The 17,060-nt window shown below is 44.8% G+C and overlaps 29 non-coding genes across 29 annotated transcripts; all 29 read right to left on the bottom strand.

The window, feature by feature from the left end:
• Positions 1–187: 187 nt before the first annotated feature.
• Positions 188–260, bottom strand: Trnaa-agc (transfer RNA alanine (anticodon AGC)). Its single transcript has one exon. It is a non-coding gene; the product is annotated as a tRNA-Ala (tRNA).
• Positions 261–651: 391 nt separating this feature from the next.
• On the bottom strand, positions 652–724 carry Trnaa-agc (transfer RNA alanine (anticodon AGC)). The gene has a single exon. It is a non-coding gene; the product is annotated as a tRNA-Ala (tRNA).
• A 391-nt stretch (positions 725–1,115) lies between these two features.
• On the bottom strand, positions 1,116–1,188 carry Trnaa-agc (transfer RNA alanine (anticodon AGC)). Its single transcript has one exon. It is a non-coding gene; the product is annotated as a tRNA-Ala (tRNA).
• Positions 1,189–2,015: 827 nt separating this feature from the next.
• On the bottom strand, positions 2,016–2,088 carry Trnaa-agc (transfer RNA alanine (anticodon AGC)). Its single transcript has one exon. It is a non-coding gene; the product is annotated as a tRNA-Ala (tRNA).
• An 855-nt stretch (positions 2,089–2,943) lies between these two features.
• Positions 2,944–3,016, bottom strand: Trnaa-agc (transfer RNA alanine (anticodon AGC)). The gene has a single exon. It is a non-coding gene; the product is annotated as a tRNA-Ala (tRNA).
• A 363-nt stretch (positions 3,017–3,379) lies between these two features.
• Trnaa-agc (transfer RNA alanine (anticodon AGC)) lies at positions 3,380–3,452 on the bottom strand. The gene has a single exon. It is a non-coding gene; the product is annotated as a tRNA-Ala (tRNA).
• A 363-nt stretch (positions 3,453–3,815) lies between these two features.
• Positions 3,816–3,888, bottom strand: Trnaa-agc (transfer RNA alanine (anticodon AGC)). The gene has a single exon. It is a non-coding gene; the product is annotated as a tRNA-Ala (tRNA).
• A 391-nt stretch (positions 3,889–4,279) lies between these two features.
• Positions 4,280–4,352, bottom strand: Trnaa-agc (transfer RNA alanine (anticodon AGC)). The gene has a single exon. It is a non-coding gene; the product is annotated as a tRNA-Ala (tRNA).
• Positions 4,353–5,207: 855 nt separating this feature from the next.
• Trnaa-agc (transfer RNA alanine (anticodon AGC)) lies at positions 5,208–5,280 on the bottom strand. The gene has a single exon. It is a non-coding gene; the product is annotated as a tRNA-Ala (tRNA).
• A 363-nt stretch (positions 5,281–5,643) lies between these two features.
• On the bottom strand, positions 5,644–5,716 carry Trnaa-agc (transfer RNA alanine (anticodon AGC)). Its single transcript has one exon. It is a non-coding gene; the product is annotated as a tRNA-Ala (tRNA).
• Positions 5,717–6,079: 363 nt separating this feature from the next.
• Trnaa-agc (transfer RNA alanine (anticodon AGC)) lies at positions 6,080–6,152 on the bottom strand. Its single transcript has one exon. It is a non-coding gene; the product is annotated as a tRNA-Ala (tRNA).
• Positions 6,153–7,007: 855 nt separating this feature from the next.
• Trnaa-agc (transfer RNA alanine (anticodon AGC)) lies at positions 7,008–7,080 on the bottom strand. The gene has a single exon. It is a non-coding gene; the product is annotated as a tRNA-Ala (tRNA).
• A 391-nt stretch (positions 7,081–7,471) lies between these two features.
• Trnaa-agc (transfer RNA alanine (anticodon AGC)) lies at positions 7,472–7,544 on the bottom strand. The gene has a single exon. It is a non-coding gene; the product is annotated as a tRNA-Ala (tRNA).
• Positions 7,545–7,935: 391 nt separating this feature from the next.
• Trnaa-agc (transfer RNA alanine (anticodon AGC)) lies at positions 7,936–8,008 on the bottom strand. The gene has a single exon. It is a non-coding gene; the product is annotated as a tRNA-Ala (tRNA).
• An 827-nt stretch (positions 8,009–8,835) lies between these two features.
• Trnaa-agc (transfer RNA alanine (anticodon AGC)) lies at positions 8,836–8,908 on the bottom strand. The gene has a single exon. It is a non-coding gene; the product is annotated as a tRNA-Ala (tRNA).
• Positions 8,909–9,271: 363 nt separating this feature from the next.
• On the bottom strand, positions 9,272–9,344 carry Trnaa-agc (transfer RNA alanine (anticodon AGC)). The gene has a single exon. It is a non-coding gene; the product is annotated as a tRNA-Ala (tRNA).
• Positions 9,345–9,735: 391 nt separating this feature from the next.
• Trnaa-agc (transfer RNA alanine (anticodon AGC)) lies at positions 9,736–9,808 on the bottom strand. The gene has a single exon. It is a non-coding gene; the product is annotated as a tRNA-Ala (tRNA).
• A 391-nt stretch (positions 9,809–10,199) lies between these two features.
• On the bottom strand, positions 10,200–10,272 carry Trnaa-agc (transfer RNA alanine (anticodon AGC)). The gene has a single exon. It is a non-coding gene; the product is annotated as a tRNA-Ala (tRNA).
• A 391-nt stretch (positions 10,273–10,663) lies between these two features.
• On the bottom strand, positions 10,664–10,736 carry Trnaa-agc (transfer RNA alanine (anticodon AGC)). The gene has a single exon. It is a non-coding gene; the product is annotated as a tRNA-Ala (tRNA).
• A 363-nt stretch (positions 10,737–11,099) lies between these two features.
• On the bottom strand, positions 11,100–11,172 carry Trnaa-agc (transfer RNA alanine (anticodon AGC)). The gene has a single exon. It is a non-coding gene; the product is annotated as a tRNA-Ala (tRNA).
• A 391-nt stretch (positions 11,173–11,563) lies between these two features.
• Trnaa-agc (transfer RNA alanine (anticodon AGC)) lies at positions 11,564–11,636 on the bottom strand. Its single transcript has one exon. It is a non-coding gene; the product is annotated as a tRNA-Ala (tRNA).
• Positions 11,637–12,027: 391 nt separating this feature from the next.
• On the bottom strand, positions 12,028–12,100 carry Trnaa-agc (transfer RNA alanine (anticodon AGC)). The gene has a single exon. It is a non-coding gene; the product is annotated as a tRNA-Ala (tRNA).
• Positions 12,101–12,491: 391 nt separating this feature from the next.
• On the bottom strand, positions 12,492–12,564 carry Trnaa-agc (transfer RNA alanine (anticodon AGC)). The gene has a single exon. It is a non-coding gene; the product is annotated as a tRNA-Ala (tRNA).
• A 391-nt stretch (positions 12,565–12,955) lies between these two features.
• Positions 12,956–13,028, bottom strand: Trnaa-agc (transfer RNA alanine (anticodon AGC)). The gene has a single exon. It is a non-coding gene; the product is annotated as a tRNA-Ala (tRNA).
• An 827-nt stretch (positions 13,029–13,855) lies between these two features.
• On the bottom strand, positions 13,856–13,928 carry Trnaa-agc (transfer RNA alanine (anticodon AGC)). The gene has a single exon. It is a non-coding gene; the product is annotated as a tRNA-Ala (tRNA).
• An 827-nt stretch (positions 13,929–14,755) lies between these two features.
• On the bottom strand, positions 14,756–14,828 carry Trnaa-agc (transfer RNA alanine (anticodon AGC)). The gene has a single exon. It is a non-coding gene; the product is annotated as a tRNA-Ala (tRNA).
• Positions 14,829–15,219: 391 nt separating this feature from the next.
• On the bottom strand, positions 15,220–15,292 carry Trnaa-agc (transfer RNA alanine (anticodon AGC)). The gene has a single exon. It is a non-coding gene; the product is annotated as a tRNA-Ala (tRNA).
• Positions 15,293–15,683: 391 nt separating this feature from the next.
• Positions 15,684–15,756, bottom strand: Trnaa-agc (transfer RNA alanine (anticodon AGC)). The gene has a single exon. It is a non-coding gene; the product is annotated as a tRNA-Ala (tRNA).
• Positions 15,757–16,147: 391 nt separating this feature from the next.
• Positions 16,148–16,220, bottom strand: Trnaa-agc (transfer RNA alanine (anticodon AGC)). Its single transcript has one exon. It is a non-coding gene; the product is annotated as a tRNA-Ala (tRNA).
• Between the last annotated feature and the right edge of the window lie 840 nt (positions 16,221–17,060).

The raw sequence follows: 17,060 nt of genomic DNA, 5'->3' as shown, positions 1-17,060 counted from the left end.
TGAATGCACTGTCTATATGTGAGCCCCAAACAAAGGTAATTTCTTTTGCCCAAGCTGGGTATCAATGCAAGCGTCTCCCACCTGCAAAAATTGTCTTCTCTCATGTGTGCTAGTCCCTCTCTTCATGACATTTGTGAGGGAACAAAAATGAACACGATTGCACAAAAGTATAACATGCAAAAAGAACTGGAGAATCCGGGTATCGATCCCGGTACCTCTCGCATGCTAAGCGAGCGCTCTACCATTTGAGCTAATTCCCCTGACGATCTACAAAGTGTGTCTTCATTAACTGTATTCTTGACAATCAGATTAACCCGTTTGGCTGCATGATAACCGACCGTTATTGTCATGATGGTAACAGACGCGCTGCTTCAGCTTTGTGAAAACATGCTTTCAGGTTGAGGAGTCAGTGTAGGTGTGTGTGCGCGTAGAAATTGAAGTGTTTAGAACCTGACCGAGTCGAGTGAATGCACTGTCTATATGTGAGCCCCAAACAAAGGTAATTTCTTTTGCCCAAGCTGGGTATCAATGCAAGCGTCTCCCACCTGCAAAAATTGCCTTCTCTCATGTGTGCTAGTCCCTCTCTTCATGACATTTGTGAGGGAACAAAAATGAACACGATTGCACAAAAGTATAACATGCAAAAAGAACTGGAGAATCCGGGTATCGATCCCGGTACCTCTCGCATGCTAAGCGAGCGCTCTACCATTTGAGCTAATTCCCCTGACGATCTAAAAAGTGTGTCTTCATTAACTGTATTCTTGACAATCAGATTAACCCGTTTGGCGGCATGATAACCGACCGTTATTGTCATGATGGTAACAGACGCGCTGCTTCAGCTTTGTGAAAACATGCTTTCAGGTTGAGGAGTCAGTGTAGGTGTGTGTGCGCGTAGAAATTGAAGTGTTTAGAACCTGACCGAGTCGAGTGAATGCACTGTCTATATGTGAGCCCCAAACAAAGGTAATTTCTTTTGCCCAAGCTGGGTATCAATGCAAGCGTCTCCCACCTGCAAAAATTGCCTTCTCTCATGTGTGCTAGTCCCTCTCTTCATGACATTTGTGAGGGAACAAAAATGAACACGATTGCACAAAAGTATAACATGCAAAAAGAACTGGAGAATCCGGGTATCGATCCCGGTACCTCTCGCATGCTAAGCGAGCGCTCTACCATTTGAGCTAATTCCCCTGACGATCTACAAAGTGTGTCTTCATTAACTGTATTCTTGACAATCAGATTAACCCGTTTGGCGGCATGATAACCGACCGTTATTGTCATGATGGTAACAGACGCGCTGCTTCAGCTTTGTGAAAACATGCTTTCAGGTTGAGGAGTCAGTGTAGGTGTGTGTGCGCGTAGAAATTGAAGTGTTTAGAACCTGACCGAGTCCAGTGAATGCACTGTCTATATGTGAGCCCCAAACAAAGGTAATTTCTTTTGCCCAAGCTGGGTAATTGCCTTCTCTCATGTGTGCTAGTCCCTCTCTTCATGACATTTGTGAGGGAACAAAAATGAACACGATTGCACAAAAGTATAACATGCAAAAAGAACTGGAGAATCCGGGTATCGATCCCGGTACCTCTCGCATGCTAAGCGAGCGCTCTAACATTTGAGCTAATTCCCCTGACGATATACAAAGTGTGTCTTCATTAACTGTATTCTTGACAATCAGATTAACCCGTTTGGCGGCATGATAACCGACCGTTATTGTCATGATGGTAACAGACGCGCTGCTTCAGCTTTGTGAAAACATGCTTTCAGGTTGAGGAGTCAGTGTAGGTGTGTGTGCGCGTAGAAATTGAAGTGTTTAGAACCTGACCGAGTCCAGTGAATGCACTGTCTATATGTGAGCCCCAAACAAAGGTAATTTCTTTTGCCCAAGCTGGGTATCAATGCAAGCGTCTCCCACCTGCAAAAATTGCCTTCTCTCATGTGTGCTAGTCCCTCTCTTCATGACATTTGTGAGGGAACAAAAATGAACACGATTGCACAAAAGTATAACATGCAAAAAGAACTGGAGAATCCGGGTATCGATCCCGGTACCTCTCGCATGCTAAGCGAGCGCTCTACCATTTGAGCTAATTCCCCTGATGATCTACAAAGTGTGTCTTCATTAACTGTATTCTTGACAATCAGATTAACCCGTTTGGCGCCATGATAACCGACCGTTATTGTCATGATGGTAACAGACGCGCTGCTTCAGCTTTGTGAAAACATGCTTTCAGGTTGAGGAGTCAGTGTAGGTGTGTGTGCGCGTAGAAATTGAAGTGTTTAGAACCTGACCGAGTCGAGTGAATGCACTGTCTATATGTGAGCCCCAAACAAAGGTAATTTCTTTTGCCCAAGCTGGGTATCAATGCAAGCGTCTCCCACCTGCAAAAATTGCCTTCTCTCATGTGTGCTAGTCCCTCTCTTCATGACATTTGTGAGGGAACAAAAATGAACACGATTGCACAAAAGTATAACATGCAAAAAGAACTGGAGAATCCGGGTATCGATCCCTGTACCTCTCGCATGCTAAGCGAGCGCTCTACCATTTGAGCTAATTCCCCTGACGATCTAAAAAGTGTGTCTTCATTAACTGTATTCTTGACAATCAGATTAACCCGTTTGGCGGCATGATAACCGACCGTTATTGTCATGATGGTAACAGACGCGCTGCTTCAGCTTTGTGAAAACATGCTTTCAGGTTGAGGAGTCAGTGTAGGTGTGTGTGCGCGTAGAAATTGAAGTGTTTAGAACCTGACCGAGTCCAGTGAATGCACTGTCTATATGTGAGCCCCAAACAAAGGTAATTTCTTTTGCCCAAGCTGGGTATCAATGCAAGCGTCTCCCACCTGCAAAAATTGCCTTCTCTCATGTGTGCTAGTCCCTCTCTTCATGACATTTGTGAGGGAACAAAAATGAACACGATTGCACAAAAGTATAACATGCAAAAAGAACTGGAGAATCCGGGTATCGATCCCGGTACCTCTCGCATGCTAAGCGAGCGCTCTACCATTTGAGCTAATTCCCCTGACGATCTACAAAGTGTGTCTTCATTAACTGTATTCTTGACAATCAGATTAACCCGTTTGGCGGCATGATAACCGACCGTTATTGTCATGATGGTAACAGACGCGCTGCTTCAGCTTTGTGAAAACATGCTTTCAGGTTGAGGAGTCAGTGTAGGTGTGTGTGCGCGTAGAAATTGAAGTGTTTAGAACCTGACCGAGTCGAGTGAATGCACTGTCTATATGTGAGCCCCAAACAAAGGTAATTTCTTTTGCCCAAGCTGGGTAATTGCCTTCTCTCATGTGTGCTAGTCCCTCTCTTCATGACATTTGTGAGGGAACAAAAATGAACACGATTGCACAAAAGTATAACATGCAAAAAGAACTGGAGAATCCGGGTATCGATCCCGGTACCTCTCGCATGCTAAGCGAGCGCTCTACCATTTGAGCTAATTCCCCTGACGATCTACAAAGTGTGTCTTCATTAACTGTATTCTTGACAATCAGATTAACCCGTTTGGCGGCATGATAACCGACCGTTATTGTCATGATGGTAACAGACGCGCTGCTTCAGCTTTGTGAAAACATGCTTTCAGGTTGAGGAGTCAGTGTAGGTGTGTGTGCGCGTAGAAATTGAAGTGTTTAGAACCTGACCGAGTCCAGTGAATGCACTGTCTATATGTGAGCCCCAAACAAAGGTAATTTCTTTTGCCCAAGCTGGGTAATTGCCTTCTCTCATGTGTGCTAGTCCCTCTCTTCATGACATTTGTGAGGGAACAAAAATGAACACGATTGCACAAAAGTATAACATGCAAAAAGAACTGGAGAATCCGGGTATCGATCCCGGTACCTCTCGCATGCTAAGCGAGCGCTCTACCATTTGAGCTAATTCCCCTGACGATATACAAAGTGTGTCTTCATTAACTGTATTCTTGACAATCAGATTAACCCGTTTGGCGGCATGATAACCGACCGTTATTGTCATGATGGTAACAGACGCGCTGCTTCAGCTTTGTGAAAACATGCTTTCAGGTTGAGGAGTCAGTGTAGGTGTGTGTGCGCGTAGAAATTGAAGTGTTTAGAACCTGACCGAGTCGAGTGAATGCACTGTCTATATGTGAGCCCCAAACAAAGGTAATTTCTTTTGCCCAAGCTGGGTATCAATGCAAGCGTCTCCCACCTGCAAAAATTGCCTTCTCTCATGTGTGCTAGTCCCTCTCTTCATGACATTTGTGAGGGAACAAAAATGAACACGATTGCACAAAAGTATAACATGCAAAAAGAACTGGAGAATCCGGGTATCGATCCCGGTACCTCTCGCATGCTAAGCGAGCGCTCTACCATTTGAGCTAATTCCCCTGATGATCTACAAAGTGTGTCTTCATTAACTGTATTCTTGACAATCAGATTAACCCGTTTGGCGCCATGATAACCGACCGTTATTGTCATGATGGTAACAGACGCGCTGCTTCAGCTTTGTGAAAACATGCTTTCAGGTTGAGGAGTCAGTGTAGGTGTGTGTGCGCGTAGAAATTGAAGTGTTTAGAACCTGACCGAGTCGAGTGAATGCACTGTCTATATGTGAGCCCCAAACAAAGGTAATTTCTTTTGCCCAAGCTGGGTATCAATGCAAGCGTCTCCCACCTGCAAAAATTGCCTTCTCTCATGTGTGCTAGTCCCTCTCTTCATGACATTTGTGAGGGAACAAAAATGAACACGATTGCACAAAAGTATAACATGCAAAAAGAACTGGAGAATCCGGGTATCGATCCCTGTACCTCTCGCATGCTAAGCGAGCGCTCTACCATTTGAGCTAATTCCCCTGACGATCTAAAAAGTGTGTCTTCATTAACTGTATTCTTGACAATCAGATTAACCCGTTTGGCGGCATGATAACCGACCGTTATTGTCATGATGGTAACAGACGCGCTGCTTCAGCTTTGTGAAAACATGCTTTCAGGTTGAGGAGTCAGTGTAGGTGTGTGTGCGCGTAGAAATTGAAGTGTTTAGAACCTGACCGAGTCCAGTGAATGCACTGTCTATATGTGAGCCCCAAACAAAGGTAATTTCTTTTGCCCAAGCTGGGTATCAATGCAAGCGTCTCCCACCTGCAAAAATTGCCTTCTCTCATGTGTGCTAGTCCCTCTCTTCATGACATTTGTGAGGGAACAAAAATGAACACGATTGCACAAAAGTATAACATGCAAAAAGAACTGGAGAATCCGGGTATCGATCCCGGTACCTCTCGCATGCTAAGCGAGCGCTCTACCATTTGAGCTAATTCCCCTGACGATCTACAAAGTGTGTCTTCATTAACTGTATTCTTGACAATCAGATTAACCCGTTTGGCGGCATGATAACCGACCGTTATTGTCATGATGGTAACAGACGCGCTGCTTCAGCTTTGTGAAAACATGCTTTCAGGTTGAGGAGTCAGTGTAGGTGTGTGTGCGCGTAGAAATTGAAGTGTTTAGAACCTGACCGAGTCGAGTGAATGCACTGTCTATATGTGAGCCCCAAACAAAGGTAATTTCTTTTGCCCAAGCTGGGTAATTGCCTTCTCTCATGTGTGCTAGTCCCTCTCTTCATGACATTTGTGAGGGAACAAAAATGAACACGATTGCACAAAAGTATAACATGCAAAAAGAACTGGAGAATCCGGGTATCGATCCCGGTACCTCTCGCATGCTAAGCGAGCGCTCTACCATTTGAGCTAATTCCCCTGACGATCTACAAAGTGTGTCTTCATTAACTGTATTCTTGACAATCAGATTAACCCGTTTGGCGGCATGATAACCGACCGTTATTGTCATGATGGTAACAGACGCGCTGCTTCAGCTTTGTGAAAACATGCTTTCAGGTTGAGGAGTCAGTGTAGGTGTGTGTGCGCGTAGAAATTGAAGTGTTTAGAACCTGACCGAGTCCAGTGAATGCACTGTCTATATGTGAGCCCCAAACAAAGGTAATTTCTTTTGCCCAAGCTGGGTAATTGCCTTCTCTCATGTGTGCTAGTCCCTCTCTTCATGACATTTGTGAGGGAACAAAAATGAACACGATTGCACAAAAGTATAACATGCAAAAAGAACTGGAGAATCCGGGTATCGATCCCGGTACCTCTCGCATGCTAAGCGAGCGCTCTACCATTTGAGCTAATTCCCCTGACGATATACAAAGTGTGTCTTCATTAACTGTATTCTTGACAATCAGATTAACCCGTTTGGCGGCATGATAACCGACCGTTATTGTCATGATGGTAACAGACGCGCTGCTTCAGCTTTGTGAAAACATGCTTTCAGGTTGAGGAGTCAGTGTAGGTGTGTGTGCGCGTAGAAATTGAAGTGTTTAGAACCTGACCGAGTCGAGTGAATGCACTGTCTATATGTGAGCCCCAAACAAAGGTAATTTCTTTTGCCCAAGCTGGGTATCAATGCAAGCGTCTCCCACCTGCAAAAATTGCCTTCTCTCATGTGTGCTAGTCCCTCTCTTCATGACATTTGTGAGGGAACAAAAATGAACACGATTGCACAAAAGTATAACATGCAAAAAGAACTGGAGAATCCGGGTATCGATCCCTGTACCTCTCGCATGCTAAGCGAGCGCTCTACCATTTGAGCTAATTCCCCTGACGATCTAAAAAGTGTGTCTTCATTAACTGTATTCTTGACAATCAGATTAACCCGTTTGGCGGCATGATAACCGACCGTTATTGTCATGATGGTAACAGACGCGCTGCTTCAGCTTTGTGAAAACATGCTTTCAGGTTGAGGAGTCAGTGTAGGTGTGTGTGCGCGTAGAAATTGAAGTGTTTAGAACCTGACCGAGTCCAGTGAATGCACTGTCTATATGTGAGCCCCAAACAAAGGTAATTTCTTTTGCCCAAGCTGGGTATCAATGCAAGCGTCTCCCACCTGCAAAAATTGCCTTCTCTCATGTGTGCTAGTCCCTCTCTTCATGACATTTGTGAGGGAACAAAAATGAACACGATTGCACAAAAGTATAACATGCAAAAAGAACTGGAGAATCCGGGTATCGATCCCGGTACCTCTCGCATGCTAAGCGAGCGCTCTACCATTTGAGCTAATTCCCCTGACGATCTACAAAGTGTGTCTTCATTAACTGTATTCTTGACAATCAGATTAACCCGTTTGGCGGCATGATAACCGACCGTTATTGTCATGATGGTAACAGACGCGCTGCTTCAGCTTTGTGAAAACATGCTTTCAGGTTGAGGAGTCAGTGTAGGTGTGTGTGCGCGTAGAAATTGAAGTGTTTAGAACCTGACCGAGTCCAGTGAATGCACTGTCTATATGTGAGCCCCAAACAAAGGTAATTTCTTTTGCCCAAGCTGGGTATCAATGCAAGCGTCTCCCACCTGCAAAAATTGCCTTCTCTCATGTGTGCTAGTCCCTCTCTTCATGACATTTGTGAGGGAACAAAAATGAACACGATTGCACAAAAGTATAACATGCAAAAAGAACTGGAGAATCCGGGTATCGATCCCGGTACCTCTCGCATGCTAAGCGAGCGCTCTACCATTTGAGCTAATTCCCCTGACGATCTACAAAGTGTGTCTTCATTAACTGTATTCTTGACAATCAGATTAACCCGTTTGGCGCCATGATAACCGACCGTTATTGTCATGATGGTAACAGACGCGCTGCTTCAGCTTTGTGAAAACATGCTTTCAGGTTGAGGAGTCAGTGTAGGTGTGTGTGCGCGTAGAAATTGAAGTGTTTAGAACCTGACCGAGTCCAGTGAATGCACTGTCTATATGTGAGCCCCAAACAAAGGTAATTTCTTTTGCCCAAGCTGGGTATCAATGCAAGCGTCTCCCACCTGCAAAAATTGCCTTCTCTCATGTGTGCTAGTCCCTCTCTTCATGACATTTGTGAGGGAACAAAAATGAACACGATTGCACAAAAGTATAACATGCAAAAAGAACTGGAGAATCCGGGTATCGATCCCGGTACCTCTCGCATGCTAAGCGAGCGCTCTACCATTTGAGCTAATTCCCCTGACGATATACAAAGTGTGTCTTCATTAACTGTATTCTTGACAATCAGATTAACCCGTTTGGCGGCATGATAACCGACCGTTATTGTCATGATGGTAACAGACGCGCTGCTTCAGCTTTGTGAAAACATGCTTTCAGGTTGAGGAGTCAGTGTAGGTGTGTGTGCGCGTAGAAATTGAAGTGTTTAGAACCTGACCGAGTCGAGTGAATGCACTGTCTATATGTGAGCCCCAAACAAAGGTAATTTCTTTTGCCCAAGCTGGGTAATTGCCTTCTCTCATGTGTGCTAGTCCCTCTCTTCATGACATTTGTGAGGGAACAAAAATGAACACGATTGCACAAAAGTATAACATGCAAAAAGAACTGGAGAATCCGGGTATCGATCCCGGTACCTCTCGCATGCTAAGCGAGCGCTCTAACATTTGAGCTAATTCCCCTGACGATCTACAAAGTGTGTCTTCATTAACTGTATTCTTGACAATCAGATTAACCCGTTTGGCGGCATGATAACCGACCGTTATTGTCATGATGGTAACAGACGCGCTGCTTCAGCTTTGTGAAAACATGCTTTCAGGTTGAGGAGTCAGTGTAGGTGTGTGTGCGCGTAGAAATTGAAGTGTTTAGAACCTGACCGAGTCCAGTGAATGCACTGTCTATATGTGAGCCCCAAACAAAGGTAATTTCTTTTGCCCAAGCTGGGTATCAATGCAAGCGTCTCCCACCTGCAAAAATTGCCTTCTCTCATGTGTGCTAGTCCCTCTCTTCATGACATTTGTGAGGGAACAAAAATGAACACGATTGCACAAAAGTATAACATGCAAAAAGAACTGGAGAATCCGGGTATCGATCCCGGTACCTCTCGCATGCTAAGCGAGCGCTCTACCATTTGAGCTAATTCCCCTGACGATCTACTAAGTGTGTCTTCATTAACTGTATTCTTGACAATCAGATTAACCCGTTTGGCGGCATGATAACCGACCGTTATTGTCATGATGGTAACAGACGCGCTGCTTCAGCTTTGTGAAAACATGCTTTCAGGTTGAGGAGTCAGTGTAGGTGTGTGTGCGCGTAGAAATTGAAGTGTTTAGAACCTGACCGAGTCCAGTGAATGCACTGTCTATATGTGAGCCCCAAACAAAGGTAATTTCTTTTGCCCAAGCTGGGTAATTGCCTTCTCTCATGTGTGCTAGTCCCTCTCTTCATGACATTTGTGAGGGAACAAAAATGAACACGATTGCACAAAAGTATAACATGCAAAAAGAACTGGAGAATCCGGGTATCGATCCCGGTACCTCTCGCATGCTAAGCGAGCGCTCTACCATTTGAGCTAATTCCCCTGATGATCTACAAAGTGTGTCTTCATTAACTGTATTCTTGACAATCAGATTAACCCGTTTGGCGGCATGATAACCGACCGTTATTGTCATGATGGTAACAGACGCGCTGCTTCAGCTTTGTGAAAACATGCTTTCAGGTTGAGGAGTCAGTGTAGGTGTGTGTGCGCGTAGAAATTGAAGTGTTTAGAACCTGACCGAGTCGAGTGAATGCACTGTCTATATGTGAGCCCCAAACAAAGGTAATTTCTTTTGCCCAAGCTGGGTATCAATGCAAGCGTCTCCCACCTGCAAAAATTGCCTTCTCTCATGTGTGCTAGTCCCTCTCTTCATGACATTTGTGAGGGAACAAAAATGAACACGATTGCACAAAAGTATAACATGCAAAAAGAACTGGAGAATCCGGGTATCGATCCCGGTACCTCTCGCATGCTAAGCGAGCGCTCTACCATTTGAGCTAATTCCCCTGACGATCTAAAAAGTGTGTCTTCATTAACTGTATTCTTGACAATCAGATTAACCCGTTTGGCGGCATGATAACCGACCGTTATTGTCATGATGGTAACAGACGCGCTGCTTCAGCTTTGTGAAAACATGCTTTCAGGTTGAGGAGTCAGTGTAGGTGTGTGTGCGCGTAGAAATTGAAGTGTTTAGAACCTGACCGAGTCCAGTGAATGCACTGTCTATATGTGAGCCCCAAACAAAGGTAATTTCTTTTGCCCAAGCTGGGTATCAATGCAAGCGTCTCCCACCTGCAAAAATTGCCTTCTCTCATGTGTGCTAGTCCCTCTCTTCATGACATTTGTGAGGGAACAAAAATGAACACGATTGCACAAAAGTATAACATGCAAAAAGAACTGGAGAATCCGGGTATCGATCCCGGTACCTCTCGCATGCTAAGCGAGCGCTCTACCATTTGAGCTAATTCCCCTGACGATCTACAAAGTGTGTCTTCATTAACTGTATTCTTGACAATCAGATTAACCCGTTTGGCGGCATGATAACCGACCGTTATTGTCATGATGGTAACAGACGCGCTGCTTCAGCTTTGTGAAAACATGCTTTCAGGTTGAGGAGTCAGTGTAGGTGTGTGTGCGCGTAGAAATTGAAGTGTTTAGAACCTGACCGAGTCCAGTGAATGCACTGTCTATATGTGAGCCCCAAACAAAGGTAATTTCTTTTGCCCAAGCTGGGTATCAATGCAAGCGTCTCCCACCTGCAAAAATTGCCTTCTCTCATGTGTGCTAGTCCCTCTCTTCATGACATTTGTGAGGGAACAAAAATGAACACGATTGCACAAAAGTATAACATGCAAAAAGAACTGGAGAATCCGGGTATCGATCCCGGTACCTCTCGCATGCTAAGCGAGCGCTCTACCATTTGAGCTAATTCCCCTGACGATCTACTAAGTGTGTCTTCATTAACTGTATTCTTGACAATCAGATTAACCCGTTTGGCGGCATGATAACCGACCGTTATTGTCATGATGGTAACAGACGCGCTGCTTCAGCTTTGTGAAAACATGCTTTCAGGTTGAGGAGTCAGTGTAGGTGTGTGTGCGCGTAGAAATTGAAGTGTTTAGAACCTGACCGAGTCCAGTGAATGCACTGTCTATATGTGAGCCCCAAACAAAGGTAATTTCTTTTGCCCAAGCTGGGTAATTGCCTTCTCTCATGTGTGCTAGTCCCTCTCTTCATGACATTTGTGAGGGAACAAAAATGAACACGATTGCACAAAAGTATAACATGCAAAAAGAACTGGAGAATCCGGGTATCGATCCCGGTACCTCTCGCATGCTAAGCGAGCGCTCTACCATTTGAGCTAATTCCCCTGATGATCTACAAAGTGTGTCTTCATTAACTGTATTCTTGACAATCAGATTAACCCGTTTGGCGGCATGATAACCGACCGTTATTGTCATGATGGTAACAGACGCGCTGCTTCAGCTTTGTGAAAACATGCTTTCAGGTTGAGGAGTCAGTGTAGGTGTGTGTGCGCGTAGAAATTGAAGTGTTTAGAACCTGACCGAGTCGAGTGAATGCACTGTCTATATGTGAGCCCCAAACAAAGGTAATTTCTTTTGCCCAAGCTGGGTATCAATGCAAGCGTCTCCCACCTGCAAAAATTGCCTTCTCTCATGTGTGCTAGTCCCTCTCTTCATGACATTTGTGAGGGAACAAAAATGAACACGATTGCACAAAAGTATAACATGCAAAAAGAACTGGAGAATCCGGGTATCGATCCCGGTACCTCTCGCATGCTAAGCGAGCGCTCTACCATTTGAGCTAATTCCCCTGACGATCTAAAAAGTGTGTCTTCATTAACTGTATTCTTGACAATCAGATTAACCCGTTTGGCGGCATGATAACCGACCGTTATTGTCATGATGGTAACAGACGCGCTGCTTCAGCTTTGTGAAAACATGCTTTCAGGTTGAGGAGTCAGTGTAGGTGTGTGTGCGCGTAGAAATTGAAGTGTTTAGAACCTGACCGAGTCCAGTGAATGCACTGTCTATATGTGAGCCCCAAACAAAGGTAATTTCTTTTGCCCAAGCTGGGTATCAATGCAAGCGTCTCCCACCTGCAAAAATTGCCTTCTCTCATGTGTGCTAGTCCCTCTCTTCATGACATTTGTGAGGGAACAAAAATGAACACGATTGCACAAAAGTATAACATGCAAAAAGAACTGGAGAATCCGGGTATCGATCCCGGTACCTCTCGCATGCTAAGCGAGCGCTCTACCATTTGAGCTAATTCCCCTGACGATCTACAAAGTGTGTCTTCATTAACTGTATTCTTGACAATCAGATTAACCCGTTTGGCGGCATGATAACCGACCGTTATTGTCATGATGGTAACAGACGCGCTGCTTCAGCTTTGTGAAAACATGCTTTCAGGTTGAGGAGTCAGTGTAGGTGTGTGTGCGCGTAGAAATTGAAGTGTTTAGAACCTGACCGAGTCCAGTGAATGCACTGTCTATATGTGAGCCCCAAACAAAGGTAATTTCTTTTGCCCAAGCTGGGTATCAATGCAAGCGTCTCCCACCTGCAAAAATTGCCTTCTCTCATGTGTGCTAGTCCCTCTCTTCATGACATTTGTGAGGGAACAAAAATGAACACGATTGCACAAAAGTATAACATGCAAAAAGAACTGGAGAATCCGGGTATCGATCCCGGTACCTCTCGCATGCTAAGCGAGCGCTCTACCATTTGAGCTAATTCCCCTGACGATCTACAAAGTGTGTCTTCATTAACTGTATTCTTGACAATCAGATTAACCCGTTTGGCGCCATGATAACCGACCGTTATTGTCATGATGGTAACAGACGCGCTGCTTCAGCTTTGTGAAAACATGCTTTCAGGTTGAGGAGTCAGTGTAGGTGTGTGTGCGCGTAGAAATTGAAGTGTTTAGAACCTGACCGAGTCCAGTGAATGCACTGTCTATATGTGAGCCCCAAACAAAGGTAATTTCTTTTGCCCAAGCTGGGTATCAATGCAAGCGTCTCCCACCTGCAAAAATTGCCTTCTCTCATGTGTGCTAGTCCCTCTCTTCATGACATTTGTGAGGGAACAAAAATGAACACGATTGCACAAAAGTATAACATGCAAAAAGAACTGGAGAATCCGGGTATCGATCCCGGTACCTCTCGCATGCTAAGCGAGCGCTCTACCATTTGAGCTAATTCCCCTGACGATCTACAAAGTGTGTCTTCATTAACTGTATTCTTGACAATCAGATTAACCCGTTTGGCGCCATGATAACCGACCGTTATTGTCATGATGGTAACAGACGCGCTGCTTCAGCTTTGTGAAAACATGCTTTCAGGTTGAGGAGTCAGTGTAGGTGTGTGTGCGCGTAGAAATTGAAGTGTTTAGAACCTGACCGAGTCGAGTGAATGCACTGTCTATATGTGAGCCCCAAACAAAGGTAATTTCTTTTGCCCAAGCTGGGTAATTGCCTTCTCTCATGTGTGCTAGTCCCTCTCTTCATGACATTTGTGAGGGAACAAAAATGAACACGATTGCACAAAAGTATAACATGCAAAAAGAACTGGAGAATCCGGGTATCGATCCCGGTACCTCTCGCATGCTAAGCGAGCGCTCTAACATTTGAGCTAATTCCCCTGACGATCTACAAAGTGTGTCTTCATTAACTGTATTCTTGACAATCAGATTAACCCGTTTGGCGGCATGATAACCGACCGTTATTGTCATGATGGTAACAGACGCGCTGCTTCAGCTTTGTGAAAACATGCTTTCAGGTTGAGGAGTCAGTGTAGGTGTGTGTGCGCGTAGAAATTGAAGTGTTTAGAACCTGACCGAGTCCAGTGAATGCACTGTCTATATGTGAGCCCCAAACAAAGGTAATTTCTTTTGCCCAAGCTGGGTATCAATGCAAGCGTCTCCCACCTGCAAAAATTGCCTTCTCTCATGTGTGCTAGTCCCTCTCTTCATGACATTTGTGAGGGAACAAAAATGAACACGATTGCACAAAAGTATAACATGCAAAAAGAACTGGAGAATCCGGGTATCGATCCCGGTACCTCTCGCATGCTAAGCGAGCGCTCTACCATTTGAGCTAATTCCCCTGACGATCTAAAAAGTGTGTCTTCATTAACTGTATTCTTGACAATCAGATTAACCCGTTTGGCGGCATGATAACCGACCGTTATTGTCATGATGGTAACAGACGCGCTGCTTCAGCTTTGTGAAAACATGCTTTCAGGTTGAGGAGTCAGTGTAGGTGTGTGTGCGCGTAGAAATTGAAGTGTTTAGAACCTGACCGAGTCCAGTGAATGCACTGTCTATATGTGAGCCCCAAACAAAGGTAATTTCTTTTGCCCAAGCTGGGTAATTGCCTTCTCTCATGTGTGCTAGTCCCTCTCTTCATGACATTTGTGAGGGAACAAAAATGAACACGATTGCACAAAAGTATAACATGCAAAAAGAACTGGAGAATCCGGGTATCGATCCCGGTACCTCTCGCATGCTAATCGAGCGCTCTAACATTTGAGCTAATTCCCCTGACGATATACAAAGTGTGTCTTCATTAACTGTATTCTTGACAATCAGATTAACCCGTTTGGCGGCATGATAACCGACCGTTATTGTCATGATGGTAACAGACGCGCTGCTTCAGCTTTGTGAAAACATGCTTTCAGGTTGAGGAGTCAGTGTAGGTGTGTGTGCGCGTAGAAATTGAAGTGTTTAGAACCTGACCGAGTCCAGTGAATGCACTGTCTATATGTGAGCCCCAAACAAAGGTAATTTCTTTTGCCCAAGCTGGGTATCAATGCAAGCGTCTCCCACCTGCAAAAATTGCCTTCTCTCATGTGTTCTAGTCCCTCTCTTCATGACATTTGTGAGGGAACAAAAATGAACACGATTGCACAAAAGTATAACATGCAAAAAGAACTGGAGAATCCGGGTATCGATCCCGGTACCTCTCGCATGCTAAGCGAGCGCTCTACCATTTGAGCTAATTCCCCTGACGATCTACAAAGTGTGTCTTCATTAACTGTATTCTTGACAATCAGATTAACCCGTTTGGCGGCATGATAACCGACCGTTATTGTCATGATGGTAACAGACGCGCTGCTTCAGCTTTGTGAAAACATGCTTTCAGGTTGAGGAGTCAGTGTAGGTGTGTGTGCGCGTAGAAATTGAAGTGTTTAGAACCTGACCGAGTCGAGTGAATGCACTGTCTATATGTGAGCCCCAAACAAAGGTAATTTCTTTTGCCCAAGCTGGGTATCAATGCAAGCGTCTCCCACCTGCAAAAATTGCCTTCTCTCATGTGTGCTAGTCCCTCTCTTCATGACATTTGTGAGGGAACAAAAATGAACACGATTGCACAAAAGTATAACATGCAAAAAGAACTGGAGAATCCGGGTATCGATCCCGGTACCTCTCGCATGCTAAGCGAGCGCTCTACCATTTGAGCTAATTCCCCTGACGATCTAAAAAGTGTGTCTTCATTAACTGTATTCTTGACAATCAGATTAACCCGTTTGGCGGCATGATAACCGACCGTTATTGTCATGATGGTAACAGACGCGCTGCTTCAGCTTTGTGAAAACATGCTTTCAGGTTGAGGAGTCAGTGTAGGTGTGTGTGCGCGTAGAAATTGAAGTGTTTAGAACCTGACCGAGTCCAGTGAATGCACTGTCTATATGTGAGCCCCAAACAAAGGTAATTTCTTTTGCCCAAGCTGGGTATCAATGCAAGCGTCTCCCACCTGCAAAAATTGCCTTCTCTCATGTGTGCTAGTCCCTCTCTTCATGACATTTGTGAGGGAACAAAAATGAACACGATTGCACAAAAGTATAACATGCAAAAAGAACTGGAGAATCCGGGTATCGATCCCGGTACCTCTCGCATGCTAAGCGAGCGCTCTACCATTTGAGCTAATTCCCCTGACGATCTACAAAGTGTGTCTTCATTAACTGTATTCTTGACAATCAGATTAACCCGTTTGGCGGCATGATAACCGACCGTTATTGTCATGATGGTAACAGACGCGCTGCTTCAGCTTTGTGAAAACATGCTTTCAGGTTGAGGAGTCAGTGTAGGTGTGTGTGCGCGTAGAAATTGAAGTGTTTAGAACCTGACCGAGTCCAGTGAATGCACTGTCTATATGTGAGCCCCAAACAAAGGTAATTTCTTTTGCCCAAGCTGGGTATCAATGCAAGCGTCTCCCACCTGCAAAAATTGCCTTCTCTCATGTGTGCTAGTCCCTCTCTTCATGACATTTGTGAGGGAACAAAAATGAACACGATTGCACAAAAGTATAACATGCAAAAAGAACTGGAGAATCCGGGTATCGATCCCGGTACCTCTCGCATGCTAAGCGAGCGCTCTACCATTTGAGCTAATTCCCCTGACGATCTACAAAGTGTGTCTTCATTAACTGTATTCTTGACAATCAGATTAACCCGTTTGGCGCCATGATAACCGACCGTTATTGTCATGATGGTAACAGACGCGCTGCTTCAGCTTTGTGAAAACATGCTTTCAGGTTGAGGAGTCAGTGTAGGTGTGTGTGCGCGTAGAAATTGAAGTGTTTAGAACCTGACCGAGTCCAGTGAATGCACTGTCTATATGTGAGCCCCAAACAAAGGTAATTTCTTTTGCCCAAGCTGGGTATCAATGCAAGCGTCTCCCACCTGCAAAAATTGCCTTCTCTCATGTGTGCTAGTCCCTCTCTTCATGACATTTGTGAGGGAACAAAAATGAACACGATTGCACAAAAGTATAACATGCAAAAAGAACTGGAGAATCCGGGTATCGATCCCGGTACCTCTCGCATGCTAAGCGAGCGCTCTAACATTTGAGCTAATTCCCCTGACGATCTACAAAGTGTGTCTTCATTAACTGTATTCTTGACAATCAGATTAACCCGTTTGGCGCCATGATAACCGACCGTTATTGTCATGATGGTAACAGACGCGCTGCTTCAGCTTTGTGAAAACATGCTTTCAGGTTGAGGAGTCAGTGTAGGTGTGTGTGCGCGTAGAAATTGAAGTGTTTAGAACCTGACCGAGTCGAGTGAATGCACTGTCTATATGTGAGCCCCAAACAAAGGTAATTTCTTTTGCCCAAGCTGGGTAATTGCCTTCTCTCATGTGTGCTAGTCCCTCTCTTCATGACATTTGTGAGGGAACAAAAATGAACACGATTGCACAAAAGTATAACATGCAAAAAGAACTGGAGAATCCGGG

Source organism: Haliotis asinina, chromosome 6 (genome assembly GCF_037392515.1).
Source record: "Haliotis asinina isolate JCU_RB_2024 chromosome 6, JCU_Hal_asi_v2, whole genome shotgun sequence".
NCBI lineage: Eukaryota > Metazoa > Mollusca > Gastropoda > Lepetellida > Haliotidae > Haliotis > Haliotis asinina.
This window is presented reverse-complemented; position numbering and strand designations above follow the sequence as displayed.